Source organism: Tachysurus fulvidraco, chromosome 15 (assembly GCF_022655615.1).
Source record: "Tachysurus fulvidraco isolate hzauxx_2018 chromosome 15, HZAU_PFXX_2.0, whole genome shotgun sequence".
Classification (NCBI taxonomy): Eukaryota; Metazoa; Chordata; class Actinopteri; order Siluriformes; family Bagridae; genus Tachysurus; species Tachysurus fulvidraco.
This window is the reverse complement of record NC_062532.1, coordinates 23,645,737-23,660,261: the sequence shown is the minus strand read 5'-3', so window position 1 is coordinate 23,660,261 and position 14,525 is coordinate 23,645,737. Positions and strand designations below refer to the sequence as shown.

The following is a 14,525-nucleotide window of genomic DNA, read 5'->3' as shown; positions in this document are numbered from 1 at the left end:
TATTAAAAACCTTAAACTGAGTTTGGATCCTCACCCGCCTTTGTCTCACCGTGTCACATCGTGACAGTAACACACAAGTTCAGCCTCAAAGTCAAACTTTTTATTTATTTATTTTATTTATATGACTTTATTATATACTTATTTAATCTGGCAAAAGTATTGCAGAAAAGGAATAAATATAAGATTGAACGGTCTTTAGCACCTCGACTATCTAACTTTCACATTATGTTCCTCTTGAATTTGTGTATCATATTTAATAAACAATATATATAACAATAATATATTAATACAATTTAAATATTTAAATGAACATCTATAGTCACACCATTGTAGCAGTGTTACATGCAGTAGAGATTACTCAAGTGGAAGAATGTAAGTAATAAACTTACACCTACTAGCACTACTAACACATTATATTGTGAAAAAGTAGATTATCTTAATATCAAAGCCTTAAATTTTCTCTGGACTTAATGATAAATACATGTCTGACCTTTGGAACGAATAAAAAAAACTAGAAACGCATTAATGACGACTTATGGTGATTTTATTTCTTTGCCTACATTGACGCTACTGCATTAAGAGGAGGGGGTCGCCGTACCAAGATGGCGGCTCAATTGACGCATTCGTTCCAATGTACTGCCCTATATAAGGCGACATCTAGTGTGTAGATATCTATGACAGGAGTCGAGCAGCGTGGCGAAGGACGTGTAGGACATCCGGCTCAGAGACTTATGCAGCAGAGGATTAGCTTTAATCTGTAAAATAAACATCCAACATGTCTAACACTTACACACACTCCAGAATATTTACTATATTTACTCATTTATAACAAATTAATCGTCTAAATATTAATTTATTAATACCCATAAATCATCTCCATATTTAAAAATTAATCACCAATGTCTTCAATTTTGGCAAAAAAAAATAAAAAATACTGGAAACTTTCCTGCTAATGTTCTTACAGAGTGAGTAAGTGAATCACTGAGTGAGTCAATCAGTAAATGAATCAGTAAATGAGTCAAAGAGCGAATGAACTAGTATGTGAGTCAATAAGTGTATAAATCAGTGAGTGACTCAATCTGTGAATAAATCAGTGGGTGAGTCAATTAGTGAATGAATCAGTAAATGAGTCAATTAGTGAATAAATCAGTAATTGAGTCAATCTGTAAATGAACTAGTATGTGAGTCAATTAATGTATAAATCAGTGGGTGAGTCAATTAGTGAAAAAGCTGGATTTAGCAAAATTATACAATTCTATAAAATACAATTCCGAATTTTTCATTTATTTATGTTTATTATTAACATCATGTTAAATTTGAAGATGATTTCAGCAGCAGCAGCAGTGTGGTGGTGATCTCACTTGTCTGTCTCTGTGTCACAGCCTTGTTATGAAAAGGCCAAGGCTTGGGTTCTAGACAACATCACCTGGGTTCTGGGCTTCGGCATGTGTCTTGGCATCGTGCAGGTAAATTCATTTGTGAAATTTCATCCCTGTTAGATGTTCCACAGTCGACTGTTAGTGACATTATTGGAAAGTGGAAACATTTAAGAACAGCAGAAGCAGAAGACATGTAAACTCACCAAGCGGTGACTGAGTGCTGAGGTCCATCCATCTTCTACCACTTATCCGGGGCCGGGTCGTGGGAGCAGCAGTCTAAGCAGGGATGTAAACAGTGTGGGCAGGGCACTGCTTCCCTCTCCTGAGGCTCCGGACGGTTTGTCAGAATATCTTCGAGGCCAACCGATAGTCCTTCTCCATGGCCTCACCGAACTCCTCCCAGACCCGAGTTTTTGCCTCCGTAACCACCCGACCTGAAGCTCGCTTGGCTCTTCGGTACTTATCAGCTGCCTCCGGAGTCCCCCGAGCCAACCAGGCTCGATAGGACTCCTTCTTCAGCTTGACGGCATCCCTTACTTCCGGGGTCCACCACAGGGCTCGGGGATTGCCACCACGACAGGCACCGGAGACCTTACGACCACAGCTCCGAGCGGCCACGTCGACAATGGAGGTGGAAAACATGGTCCACTCGGACTCAATGTCTCCAACCTCCCTCGGGATCTGGGTGAAGCTCTGCCGGAGGTGGGAGTTGAAGATCTCTCTGACCGGAGACTCTGTCAAACGTTCCCAGCAGACCCTCACAGTACGTTTGGGTCTGCCAAGTCTGTCCTCTTCCTCCCCCGCCATCGGATCCAACTCACCACCAGGTGGTGATCAGTTGACAGCTCCGCCCCTCTCTTTACCCGAGTGTCCAAGACATACGGCCGGAGGTCAGATGAAACAACCACAAAGTCGATCATCGACTTCCGACCTAGGGTGTCCTGGTGCCATGTGTACTGATGGACACCCTTATGCTTGAACATGGTGTTCGTTATGGACAAACTGTGACTAGCACAGAAGTCCAATAACAGAACACCACTCGGGTTTAGGTTGGGGGGCCGTTCCTCCCAATCCCGCCCATCCAGGTGTCACTGTCACTGCCCACGTGAGCGTTGAATTCCCCCAGTAGAACGACGGAGTCCCCCGTCGGAGCACTTTCCAGCACCCCTTCCAGACACGCCAAGAAGGTCGGGTATTCTACACTGCCATTTGGCCCGTAAGCACAAATAACCATGAGAGACCTATCCCTGACCCGTAGGCACAGGGAAATGACCCTCTCGTTCACTCGGGTTCAACCAATGCTCCAACACATGGTTGCTGAGTTGGGGGGCTATGAACAAGCCCACAACCCCCCGCCCGCCGCCTCTCACCATGGGCAACTCCAGAGTAGTAGAGAGTCCAGCCTCTCTCAAGGAGTTGGATTCCAGAGCCCAAGCTGTGTGTTGAGGTGAGCCCAACTATATCTAGTCGGTATCTCTCAACCTCCCGCACCAGCTCAGGCTCCTTCCCCCCCAGCGAGGTGACATTCCATGTCCCTGGTGCCAGATTCCATGTCCGGGGATTGGGTCACCGAGGCCCCTGCTGAGGTGGAACAGGTTTTGTGTCTCCATGTCTGAGCAGCTGTATGCAAGCCTCACATCACCAAGTAGAATGCTAACGTGTGGTGTAAAGCTGGTCGGCTCTGCACTGTCGAGTCACGCAGTCTGATGAGTCGGCCTGACTTTGGTGGATGCCAGGAGAACATAATCTGCCTGAGTGCACTGTAAACATTGGTGGAGAAAGTTTCAGACCAGTTTGTGGAAGAGTGTTTTCTGTATCACAATGACTGAGCCTCAGTGCACAAAGTGTGGAAGAATTTGTCTAGAACCCTGACCTCAACTCCATCTGGAGAAGAGACTGTGAGCCATTCCTTCTTATTCTACATCTGTGCCTGACCTCAAAAATGCTCTACTGGTTGAAAGGGCAAATATTCCCTCAGAAACACTCCAGAATCTGGTGGAAACTCTGTCAAGAAAAGTTGAACCTCTTATAACTGCAAAGCAGGGAACCAACTCCAAGCAGTGTTCATCACTTTCTAGATCAACATTATAAATCAACTGAATTATATTAGAGTTTTGTGAAATGTGTAAAAGTATAAAAAGGTAATATTTCAGTGTGACAGATGAGGTGTAAGGTCCTGGTCTTGAGTTTTGCTTTTAATACTGAACCCCAACACAAGCCAACACTTCAGTATCTGATATTCAGAACCTCTGTCAGTGGCTTTTATCATGACTGATATTGATTTCCTGAAAATGACTTCACCTTTCCTGATAAACACACAAACCTTCAGTGTGTGTAATTTGTGGTTTGTAGATGGACTCACAAGACTTTTCTTTTCCTCCCTCAGATCCTGGCTCTGGCCTTCTCCATGCTGATGTACTGCCAAATCCTGAGAGTGGAAAAGTACATGGACTGATCCTGAGCTTTAATAAGAGCTAAGAGAATTCCAGTGTACCAGGACGCCAAATTCAACAAAACCCTGATTTACTGGTTTTAGTTTAATTTACTTCCATGTTTTTCAGCTGAACTTTTCTACCTGTTTCTGTAGTTTATTAAAGTCCACTTCCATGCAGATGAAGTGGTTTACTCCAATACTGCACACTTTAGTTATTAATAAACTGTGTGTACTGATCACATGTATTACTTTAAATATGTTGAGAGTGATGATGAAGTTGAGCTTAATGAGCGTTCTGTATGACGTGTTACTGTCTAATAAAGTCTTGTCAAATATTAACAACTGTTTTGTTTATTAGAACAGATAGAACAGTACAACAGCTAAACCAACAACATGTTCACTAGACCCCATTCCAACTAAATTACTGAGAGAAGTGTTACATAAAGCTGGTGAGCCTCTTCTTTATATTATTAACTCCTCGCTATCTTTAGGTTACATCCCCAAATCCTTCAAGTTGGCAGTTATTAGGCCACTCATCAAAAAACCTAATTTAGATCAAATGACTTATCAAATTACAGACCTATCTCACATCTGCAGTTTATGTCTAAAATACTAGAAAAGGTTGCGTCTGTTCACCTGAGCTCCTTCCTACAGGAGAACGTCCTCAAAGAGTTTCAGTCAAGTTTCAGGCCCCACCATAGCACAGAAACTTCACTTGTTAAAGTTACAAACGACTTGTTCTTACAGTAGCTTCGGACCAAGACTGTATGTCAATCAAGCCTCACGTTAGTTCAGGCAGGTCATGCAGTAAGCTGCATCTGCTGCTAATCAGCCGTCCACAGGCGCACCAATCCGGTTACGACTTCTGTAATCTCCTCCCTTTAAAACCTCGCCTGCGACACGACGAACCTCAACGAACCTCACCGATTCTACAACACCTGCTCTGCCGGCCCCCGGTGCTTCCTCAATCTCCTCACCAGCTTTCAGGAACATTTGATTACACAACATGCCACATATAGATATCTTACTGGTGCTAGTTGTGCAGTTGTGCTATTTTATTATCAGGATTTGACACACAAACTTTGCGTCCTCTAAATCTTTGAACAATTTTTCCACAGATGAACTAAGCATGTTATTGTTAGTTCTAAGCAGTGCAATCTCATTGTCTTTTAGACATTATTGCATCATCTAGTCTAGATTGCAGTTGCTCGTTTTCAGCCTTTAATGCATTTAAAGTCTTCCTAGTGACTGTGTACGATGCAGGAACTGCTTGCAGTGCATTGGCAACTTTTCCTTTGTTGTTCTTGGGCATTTTAGGGTCATTTTCAATCTTAGAAATAGCCCTCATACTCATACGGTTTATCAACAATGTTCTCTATTCCATCAAACATTCCCTGAGAACCGTGTTTAGAGATGTACTTAACAATCAGCTGTTCCATTTTTACAAACTCAAAGCTTTTATTAAATCTTGTACACAGTTTCTGTGACTACAGGCTGTCTAGTTAACCTTTCGTCGATTTATTCACAACTCCATTACTTCGGACACAAACGAACAAATCAGCCACAAAACGTCAGGCTTTTGAACTCAACAGTCTCCCTGCTTTGGGCACAAACACACTGCACCTGTCCTCGAGTTCAACTACAGTAACATTCACAAACACGCACAAACAAAAACACTTACACCTCACAAACAAAAACACTTACACCTCAAAAACAAAAACACTCATACCTCACAAACAAAAACACTCACACCTCACAAACAAAAACACTCACAACTCACAAACAAAAACACTTACACCTCACAAACAAAAACACTCATACCTCACAAACAAAAACACACCTCACAAACAAAAACACTGTAACAAAGCTCAGGAGACGGAGGATCCATATGCACGCTTTATTAGGAGATCGTAGTACAATAGTTGGGGGTCAGAGCCGGCAAACACAACAATGTAGAGAGCAAATAATCAGAATCGGTAAACAAATCATGGTGGTGTAATCATGACAGGAGTGGTGGATTGTGAAGGTGAAGGTTCCCTCTGGTGGCGGACGGGAGATGTGGCAGATGTTTCATTCATAACAAACACATACCTCACAAACAAAAACACATACCTCACAAACAAAAACACTTATACCTCACAAACAACAACACATACCTCACAAACAAAAACAATCGCAAATCACAAACAAAAACACTTATACCTCACAAACAAAAACATTCACAACTCACAAACAAAAACATTCACAACTCACAAACAAAAACACTCACAACTCACAAACAAAAACACATACTTCAAACAAAAACACTTATACCTCACAAACAAAAACACTCACAACACACAAACAAAAACACATACTTCACAAACAAAAACATTCACAACTCACAAACAAAAACAGTTATAACTCACAGACAAAAAACACCACATACCTCACCAAACCAAAAACACGTACACCTTCACAAACAAAACACTTATACCTCACAACAACAACACATACCTCACAAACAAAAACATTCACAACTCAAACAAAAACAGATACCCACAAAAACAAAAACACTCACTCACAAACAAAAACATTCAAACCTCACAAACAAAAACACTTACACCTCACAAAACAAAAACAACTCACACCTCACAAACAAAACTACATACTTCACAAACAAAAAAACACTTATACCTCACAAACAAAAACACTTACACCTCACAAACAAAAACACTTACACCTCACAAACAAAAACACTCACAACTCACAAACAAAAACACTCACAACACACAAACAAAAACACTCACAACTCACAAACAAAAACACTTACACCTCACAAACAAAAACATTTAAACCTCACAAACAAAAACACTTACACCTCACAAACAAAAACACTTACACCTCACAAACAAAAACATTCACAACTCACAAACAAAAACACTCACAACACACAAACTAAAACACACCTCACAAACAAAAACACTCATACCTCACAAACAAAAACACTCACACCTCACAAACAAAAACACTCACAACTCACAAACAAAAACACTTACACCTCACAAACAAAAACACTCATACCTCACAAACAAAAACACACCTCACAAACAAAAACACTGTAACAAAGCTCAGGAGACGGAGGATCCATATGCACGCTTTATTAGGAGATCGTAGTACAATAGGTGGGGGTCAGAGCTGGCAAACACAACAATGTAGAGAGCAAATAATCAGAATCGGTAAACAAATCATGGTGGTGTAATCATGACAGGAGTGGTGGATTGTGAAGGTGAAGGTTCCCTCTGGTGGCGGACGGGAGATGTGGCAGATGTTTCATTCATAACAAACCATGACCTCACAAACAAAAACCATACCTCACAACAAAAACACTTATACCTCACAAACAACAACACATACCTCACAAACAAAAACAATCGCAAATCACAAACAAAAACACTTATACCTCACAAACAAAAACATTCACAACTCACAAACAAAAACATTCACAACTCACAAACAAAAACACTCACAACTCACAAACAAAAACACATACTTCAAACAAAAACACTTATACCTCACAAACAAAAACACTCACAACACACAAACAAAAACACATACTTCACAAACAAAAACATTCACAACTCACAAACAAAAACAGTTATAACTCACAGACAAAAACACACATACCTCACAAACAAAAACACTTACACCTCACAAACAAAAACACTTATACCTCACAAACAACAACACATACCTCACAAACAAAAACATTCACAACTCAAACAAAAACAGATACCTCACAAACAAAAACACTCAACTCACAAACAAAAACATTCAAACCTCACAAACAAAAACACTTACACCTCACAAACAAAAACACTCACACCTCACAAACAAAAATACATACTTCACAAACAAAAACACTTATACCTCACAAACAAAAACACTTACACCTCACAAACAAAAACACTTACACCTCACAAACAAAAACACTCACAACTCACAAACAAAAACACTCACAACACACAAACAAAAACACTCACAACTCACAAACAAAAACACTTACACCTCACAAACAAAAACATTTAAACCTCACAAACAAAAACACTTACACCTCACAAACAAAAACACTTACACCTCACAAACAAAAACATTCACAACTCACAAACAAAAACACTCACAACACACAAACTAAAACACACCTCACAAACAATAACAATCACAAATCACAAACAAAAACACTTATACCTCACAAACAAAAACACTTACACCTCACAAACAAAAACACTCACAACTCACAAACAAAAACACTTACACCTCACAAACAAAAACACTTACACCTCACAAACAAAAACATTCAGAACTCACAAACAAACACACATACCTCACAAACAAAAACACTCACAGCTCACAAACAAAAACACATACTTCACAACCAAAAACATTCACAACTCACAAACAAAAACACTCACAATACACAAACAAAAACACATACCTCACAAACAAAACACTTATACCTAGCAAAAAAAACACTCACAAATCACAAACAAAAACATTCACACCTCACAAACAAAACACTTATACCTAGCAAACAAAAACATTCACAAATCACAAACAACAACACTTACACCTCACAAACAAAAACATTCAGAACTCACAAACAAAAACACATACCTCACAAACAAAAACAATCACAACTCACAAACAAAAACACTTATGCATCACAAACAAAAACACACACTTCACAAACAAAAACACTTATAACTCACAAACAAAAACACTCACAACCCACAAACAAAACTTACACCTCACAAACAAAAACACTTATAACTCACAAACAAAAACATTCACACCTCACAAACAAAAACACTTATAACTCACAAACAAAAACACTTATAACTCACAAACAAAAACACTCACACCTCACAAACACTAACAAACAAACAGTATAAATATAACACATTCACAGTAAGTCAGACAAAACCACAGTACATCAGGTTCTTTTGTTATTTTTTAAAACAGTCTTCTTAGCCACAGCACTTTTGGACTTAAAACATTAGTTTAACACGATGTCTCAGTACGTGGGACAAAACCACAGTACCTTTAAACTCTACAGAGCACAGATAGTAGTAGAGTGGTTGAGTGAATTGGAGTATTTTAAGTTTTGTATTTGAAGTGTATTTGAAATTGTAGTTGAGTGAATTGGTGCCATAGGGAATCTACTGTTACTGTGCAGTCTGAGTTCTAACTGCTGACTGACTGAATCTATTTCCTAGTTCTCATCACTTTCTAACATTTCAGGAACTTGATTACACATGTTTGTGATTTGTGATTGTTATTGTTTGTGAGGTATGAGTGTTTTTGTTTGTGAGGTGTAAGTGTTTTAGTTTGTGAGTTGTGAGTGTTTTTGTTTGTGTGTTGTGAGTGTTTTTGTTTGTGAGTTGTGAATGTTTTTGTTTGTGAGGTGTAAGTGTTGTTGTTTGTGACTTGTGAATGTTTTTGTTTGCTAGGTATAAGTGTTTTGTTTGTGAGGTGTGAATGTTTTTGTTTGTGATTTGTGAGTGTTTTTTTTTTTTGCTAGGTATAAGTGTTTTGTTTGTGAGGTATGTGTTTTTGTTTGTGTATTGTGAGTGTTTTTGTTTGTGAGTTGTGAATGTTTTTGGTTGTGAAGTATGTGTTTTTGTTTGTGAGGTGTGAATGTTTTTGTTTGTGAGCTGTGAGTGTTTTTGTTTGTGAGGTGTAAGTGTTTTTGTTTGTGAGGTGTAAGTGTTTTTGTTTGTGAGGTATAAGTGTTTTTGTTTGTGAAGTATGTATTTTTGTTTGTGAGGTGTGAGTGTTTTTGTTTGTGAGGTGTGAATGTTTTTGGTTGTGAAGTATGTGTTTTTGTTTGTGAGCTGTGAGTGTTTTTGTTTGTGAGTTGTGAGTGTTTTTGTTTGTGAGGTGTAAGTGTTTTTGTTTGTGAGGTGTAAGTGTTTTTGTTTGTGAGGTATAAGTGTTTTTGTTTGTGAAGTATGTATTTTTGTTTGTGAGGTGTGAGTGTTTTTGTTTGTGAGGTGTGAATGTTTTTGTTTGTGAGTTGTGAGTGTTTTTGTTTGTGAGGTGTAAGTGTTTTTGTTTGTGAGTGTTTTTGTTTGTGAGTTGGGAATGTTTTTGTTTGTGAGGTGTAAGTGTTTTTGTTTGTGAGGTTTGAATGTTTTTGTTTGTGAGTTGAGTGTTTTTGTTTGTGAGGTATCTGTTTTTGTTTGAGTTGTGAATGTTTTTGTTTGTGAGGTATGTGTTGTTGTTTGTGAGGTATAAGTGTTTTTGTTTGTGAGGTGTAAGTGTTTTTGTTTGTGAGGTATGTGTGTTTTTGTCTGTGAGTTATAACTGTTTTTGTTTGTGAGTTGTGAATGTTTTTGTTTGTGAAGTATGTGTTTTTGTTTGTGTGTTGTGAGTGTTTTTGTTTGTGAGTTATAAGTGTTTTTGTTTGTGAGGTGTAAGTGTTTTTTTTTGTGAGTTGTGAGTGTTTTTGTTTGTGAGTTGTGAATGTTTTTGTTTGTGAGTTGTGAATGTTTTTGTTTGTGAGGTATAAGTGTTTTTGTTTGTGATTTGCGATTGTTTTTGTTTGTGAGGTATGTGTTGTTGTTTGTGAGGTATAAGTGTTTTTGTTTGTGAGGTATATGTGTTTTTGTTTGTGAGGTATGTGTTTTTGTTTGTGAGGTATGTGTTTGTTATGAATGAAACATCTGCCACATCTCCCGTCCGCCACCAGAGGGAACCTTCACCTTCACAATCCACCACTCCTGTCATGATTACACCACCATGATTTGTTTACCGATTCTGATTATTTCTCTCTACATTGTTGTGTTTGCCGGCTCTGACCCCCACCTATTGTACTACGATCTCCTAATAAAGCGTGCATATGGATCCTCCGTCTCCTGAAGCTTCGTTACAGTGTTTTTGTTTGTGAGGTGTAAGTGTTTTTGTTTGTGAGGTGTAAGTGTTTTTGTTTGTGAGGTGTAAGTGTTTTTGTTTTTGAGGTGTAAGTGTTTTTGTTTGTGAGGTATGAGTGTTTTTGTTTTTGAGTTGTGAGTGTTTTTGTTTGTGAGTTGTGAGTGTTTTTGTTTGTGAGGTGTGAGTGTTTTTGTTTGTGCGTGTTTGTGAATGTTACTGTAGTTGAACTCGAGGACAGGTGCAGTGTGTTTGTGCCCAAAGCAGGGAGACTGTTGAGTTCAAAAGCCTGACGTTTTGTGGCTGATTTGTTCGTTTGTGTCCGAAGTAATGGAGCTGTGAATAAATCGACTAAAGGTTAACTAGACAGCCTGTAGTCACAGAAACTGTGTACAAGATTTAATAAAAGCTTTGAGTTTGTAAAAATGGAACAGCTGATTGTTAAGTACATCTCTAAACACGGTTCTCAGGGAATGTTTGATGGAATAGAGAACATTGTTGATAAACCGTATGAGTATGAGGGCTATTTCTAAGATTGAAAATGACCCTAAAATGCCCAAGAACAACAAAGGAAAAGTTGCCAATGCACTGCAAGCAGTTCCTGCATCGTACACAGTCACTAGGAAGACTTTAAATGCATTAAAGGCTGAAAACGAGCAACTGCAATCTAGACTAGATGATGCAATAATGTCTAAAAGACAATGAGATTGCACTGCTTAGAACTAACAATAACATGCTTAGTTCATCTGTGGAAAAATTGTTCAAAGATTTAGAGGACGCAAAGTAAGTGTGTCAATTCCTGATAATAAAATAGCACAACTGCACAACTAGCACCAGTAAGACATCTATATGTGGCATGTTGTGTAATCAAATGTTCCTGAAATCTTGGTATCTGAAGTATGTAACTGTAATGAGGAGTCGTAAGGCTGGTGATCCATTTGCAGCGTTTAATCGACACTCGTAAGCAGCAGGCAGGGTTCAGAATCGGCAAACACGATATCGTAGGGCAGGCAGAAATCAGACACGAAAAGACAGGCAGAAGGTCAGGGCAGGCAGCAAACAATCAGGGAACCAGAACACAGACACTAGATCAAAACCGGAACTAAGACAAACGAGGACGCTCAGGAATGATTGCTACAGCAGATCGAGACTTCGCACAAGAGTCAAGGTCAAGTTCTTATATATAGGAACTGGCTGATAGGAATCAGGTGGCGAAGGAATCGGTCTTCGTGATGGGTGATGGGAGGTGTAGTCCGGAAAGCAATTATCGGAGGCATTTAAAACTTTCAGTGGCAATCCTGATATTACACCTATAATGATGCTTTGATTAACAAATGTGACCCACTCACCTGTTCTGGGTTGCAAATTCCCCTTAAGAGCACAGGCCCTAAAACGGCCTTAACCCAGTTACAGGCTACAGTAAACACAACTGAGAAAGGAGCTGAAGAATCTGTGAACAACCTGCCTGTTGTTGTTCACCAAGCTACTCAGCAAATTTGCCAAAGCCAGAAAAACAAAATGCATTCTGGTCAGAATGTTCACCATCACAAATTTGGAATTAGTGTTGAAGTCATGGTAAAGAATGACCAACTTGAGGGTCCATGATCTGAGACCATGCAGAGATTCATGTCACAAGCTGTGCCACAAAAGTAAAAACTGACAACCGATCATTCCACATAGATCCATTAATAGCATAAAAATCTGTTGGCAGTCATAAGCACCTATGTAAACAGGCAAGTTTATGTTGTATGTGTTTGTCATGTTTTTTTTTGTGTTGTGTTTATAAAAAACAAGAGGGGGGGGGTGGTAAATTTAGTATGTTTTCAAGTGTTTTTCAGATCAAATAGAAATAAAGATGTGGGGATGGACAAGAAAGGCAGCTCTCGTGGCATCATTAAAAGCCCTGTTCGGACGGGACTAGTTTTACAGGGGGTCGTTAGAGACATTTCAGTTTCACAGACGTACTTTGTGATTTTAATCCCGTCCGAATCTGCCATGTCTGGCTTTTTCTCACACGACCTGTGTAAAAATCCCAGAGCAAATTACCTACAAACTCAACGCTCCTCTGAGAAATCTAATCCCATCCGAATGCAAATATCTGTGATTGGCAAAATTTCTTTTTTCCAAAACGCGTTTTCTTGTCTGTTTTGTTCAACGTGAACTAACGTATTAACTCTAGCACACCTGTATTCAGGTTTCTGCTTTCTGCACACCAATAATGGATGTTAATGTGTTTGTTACCCGAGAAGAAATAAAAAAAATAAATCAACAAGAAGAGCCAAATCACGTAAATTGTTAAGACTGGCTTCTGTAATATCAGTTTCAGGTATCAGTTTTTCATGTCCATAGTCAATTACACAAAAAATTGTGTAATTCACGTGAAAAATCACATGAAATTATATCAAACGTATTTATTCCTGTGGGTTTATAAGAAGTTCTATATAAAACCATATGATGTTCATTTTTTACATTTGTTTTTTTTTATTATTATTTTTAATATCATTATAACGTGTATAACATTTTTAAACACTTAACAAGTTAGGATGTTTACATTTTAAAGTGCTTAAATATAAATCTACTTAATTTCAAAATACATTTTATCATATTTTATCACATATGACCATACGCAATCCACGCATCCTGGACATGTGGTCTTGTGCAACGCCCACATGTAAAACACAGACACTCCTACCTCCGTAATAAACACAGAGATGTTAGTCCCGTCCGAATCCATACATGAAATGACAGACGTCGGCTGAAAAAATTCTAACTCTAACGACCCCCTGTAAATCTAATCCCGTCCGAATAGTGCTAAAGACACAAGAGTGCCCAACGCTGTCCCAAAGTGCTTATCTACAATGGATCCATGTTCCGGTCTTGGTGAACCTTACAGCATGGTCTCCAGACCAAGATGAACAGTGAAACAGAGAGTGTGACAGGAATGTATAAGGTCTTCTTGACAACAGCATTCCTGAGGTATCACAGTGCTGTTGCAACCAGTTCATCACCTCTTTAGAGAACATCTTCAATTAAATAATCACAAGGGACAATTGTTTGATAGGATTCTAAGCATTCTAAAATGTTATCGGTCAGACAGGTAGGATCTAAACCAGCTTAAAGCCTGACCATGAATACCTGTGTAAGTTTGTAAGCGATCTAGAAGAATCTTGTGATCTATAGTGTCGAATGCAGCACTAAGGTCAAGTAGAAACTAATAGTGACATACAGTCTTGGTCCAAAGCTAAGAACAAGTCATTTGTAACTTAACAAGTGAAGTTTCTGTGCTATGGTGGGGCCTGAAACTTGACTGAAACTCTTTGAGGATGTTCTCCTGTAAGATGGAGCTCAGGTGAACAGACACAACCTTTTCTAGTATTTTAGACATAAACTGGAGATGTGAGATAGGTCTGTAATTTGATAGGTCATTTGATCTAAATTAGGTTTTTTGATGAGTGGCCTAATAACTGCCAACTTGAAGGATTTGGGGATGTAACCTAAAGATAGCGAGGAGTTAATAATATAAAGAAGAGGCTCACCAGCTTTATGTAACATTGAAGACATTGGTGATTAATTTTTAAATATGGAGATGATTTATGGGTATTACTAAATTAATATTTAGACGATTAATTTGTTATAAATGAGTAAATATTCTAGAGTGTGTGTAAGTGTTAGACATGTTGGATGTTTATTTTACAGATTAAAGCTAATCCTCTGCTGCATAAGTCTCTGAGCCGGATGTCCTACGCGTCCTTCGCAACGCTGCTCGACTCCTGTCATAGATATCTACAGACTAGATGTCGCCT

At 38.8% G+C, this 14,525-nt stretch overlaps 1 long non-coding RNA gene across 1 annotated transcript; it reads left to right on the top strand.

The window, feature by feature from the left end:
- Positions 1–1,248: 1,248 nt before the first annotated feature.
- On the top strand, positions 1,249–4,152 carry LOC113648536. Its single transcript, XR_007137894.1, has 2 exons — positions 1,249–1,466; positions 3,766–4,152. It is a non-coding gene; the product is annotated as an uncharacterized LOC113648536 (long non-coding RNA).
- The last annotated feature ends 10,373 nt before the right edge of the window (positions 4,153–14,525 follow it).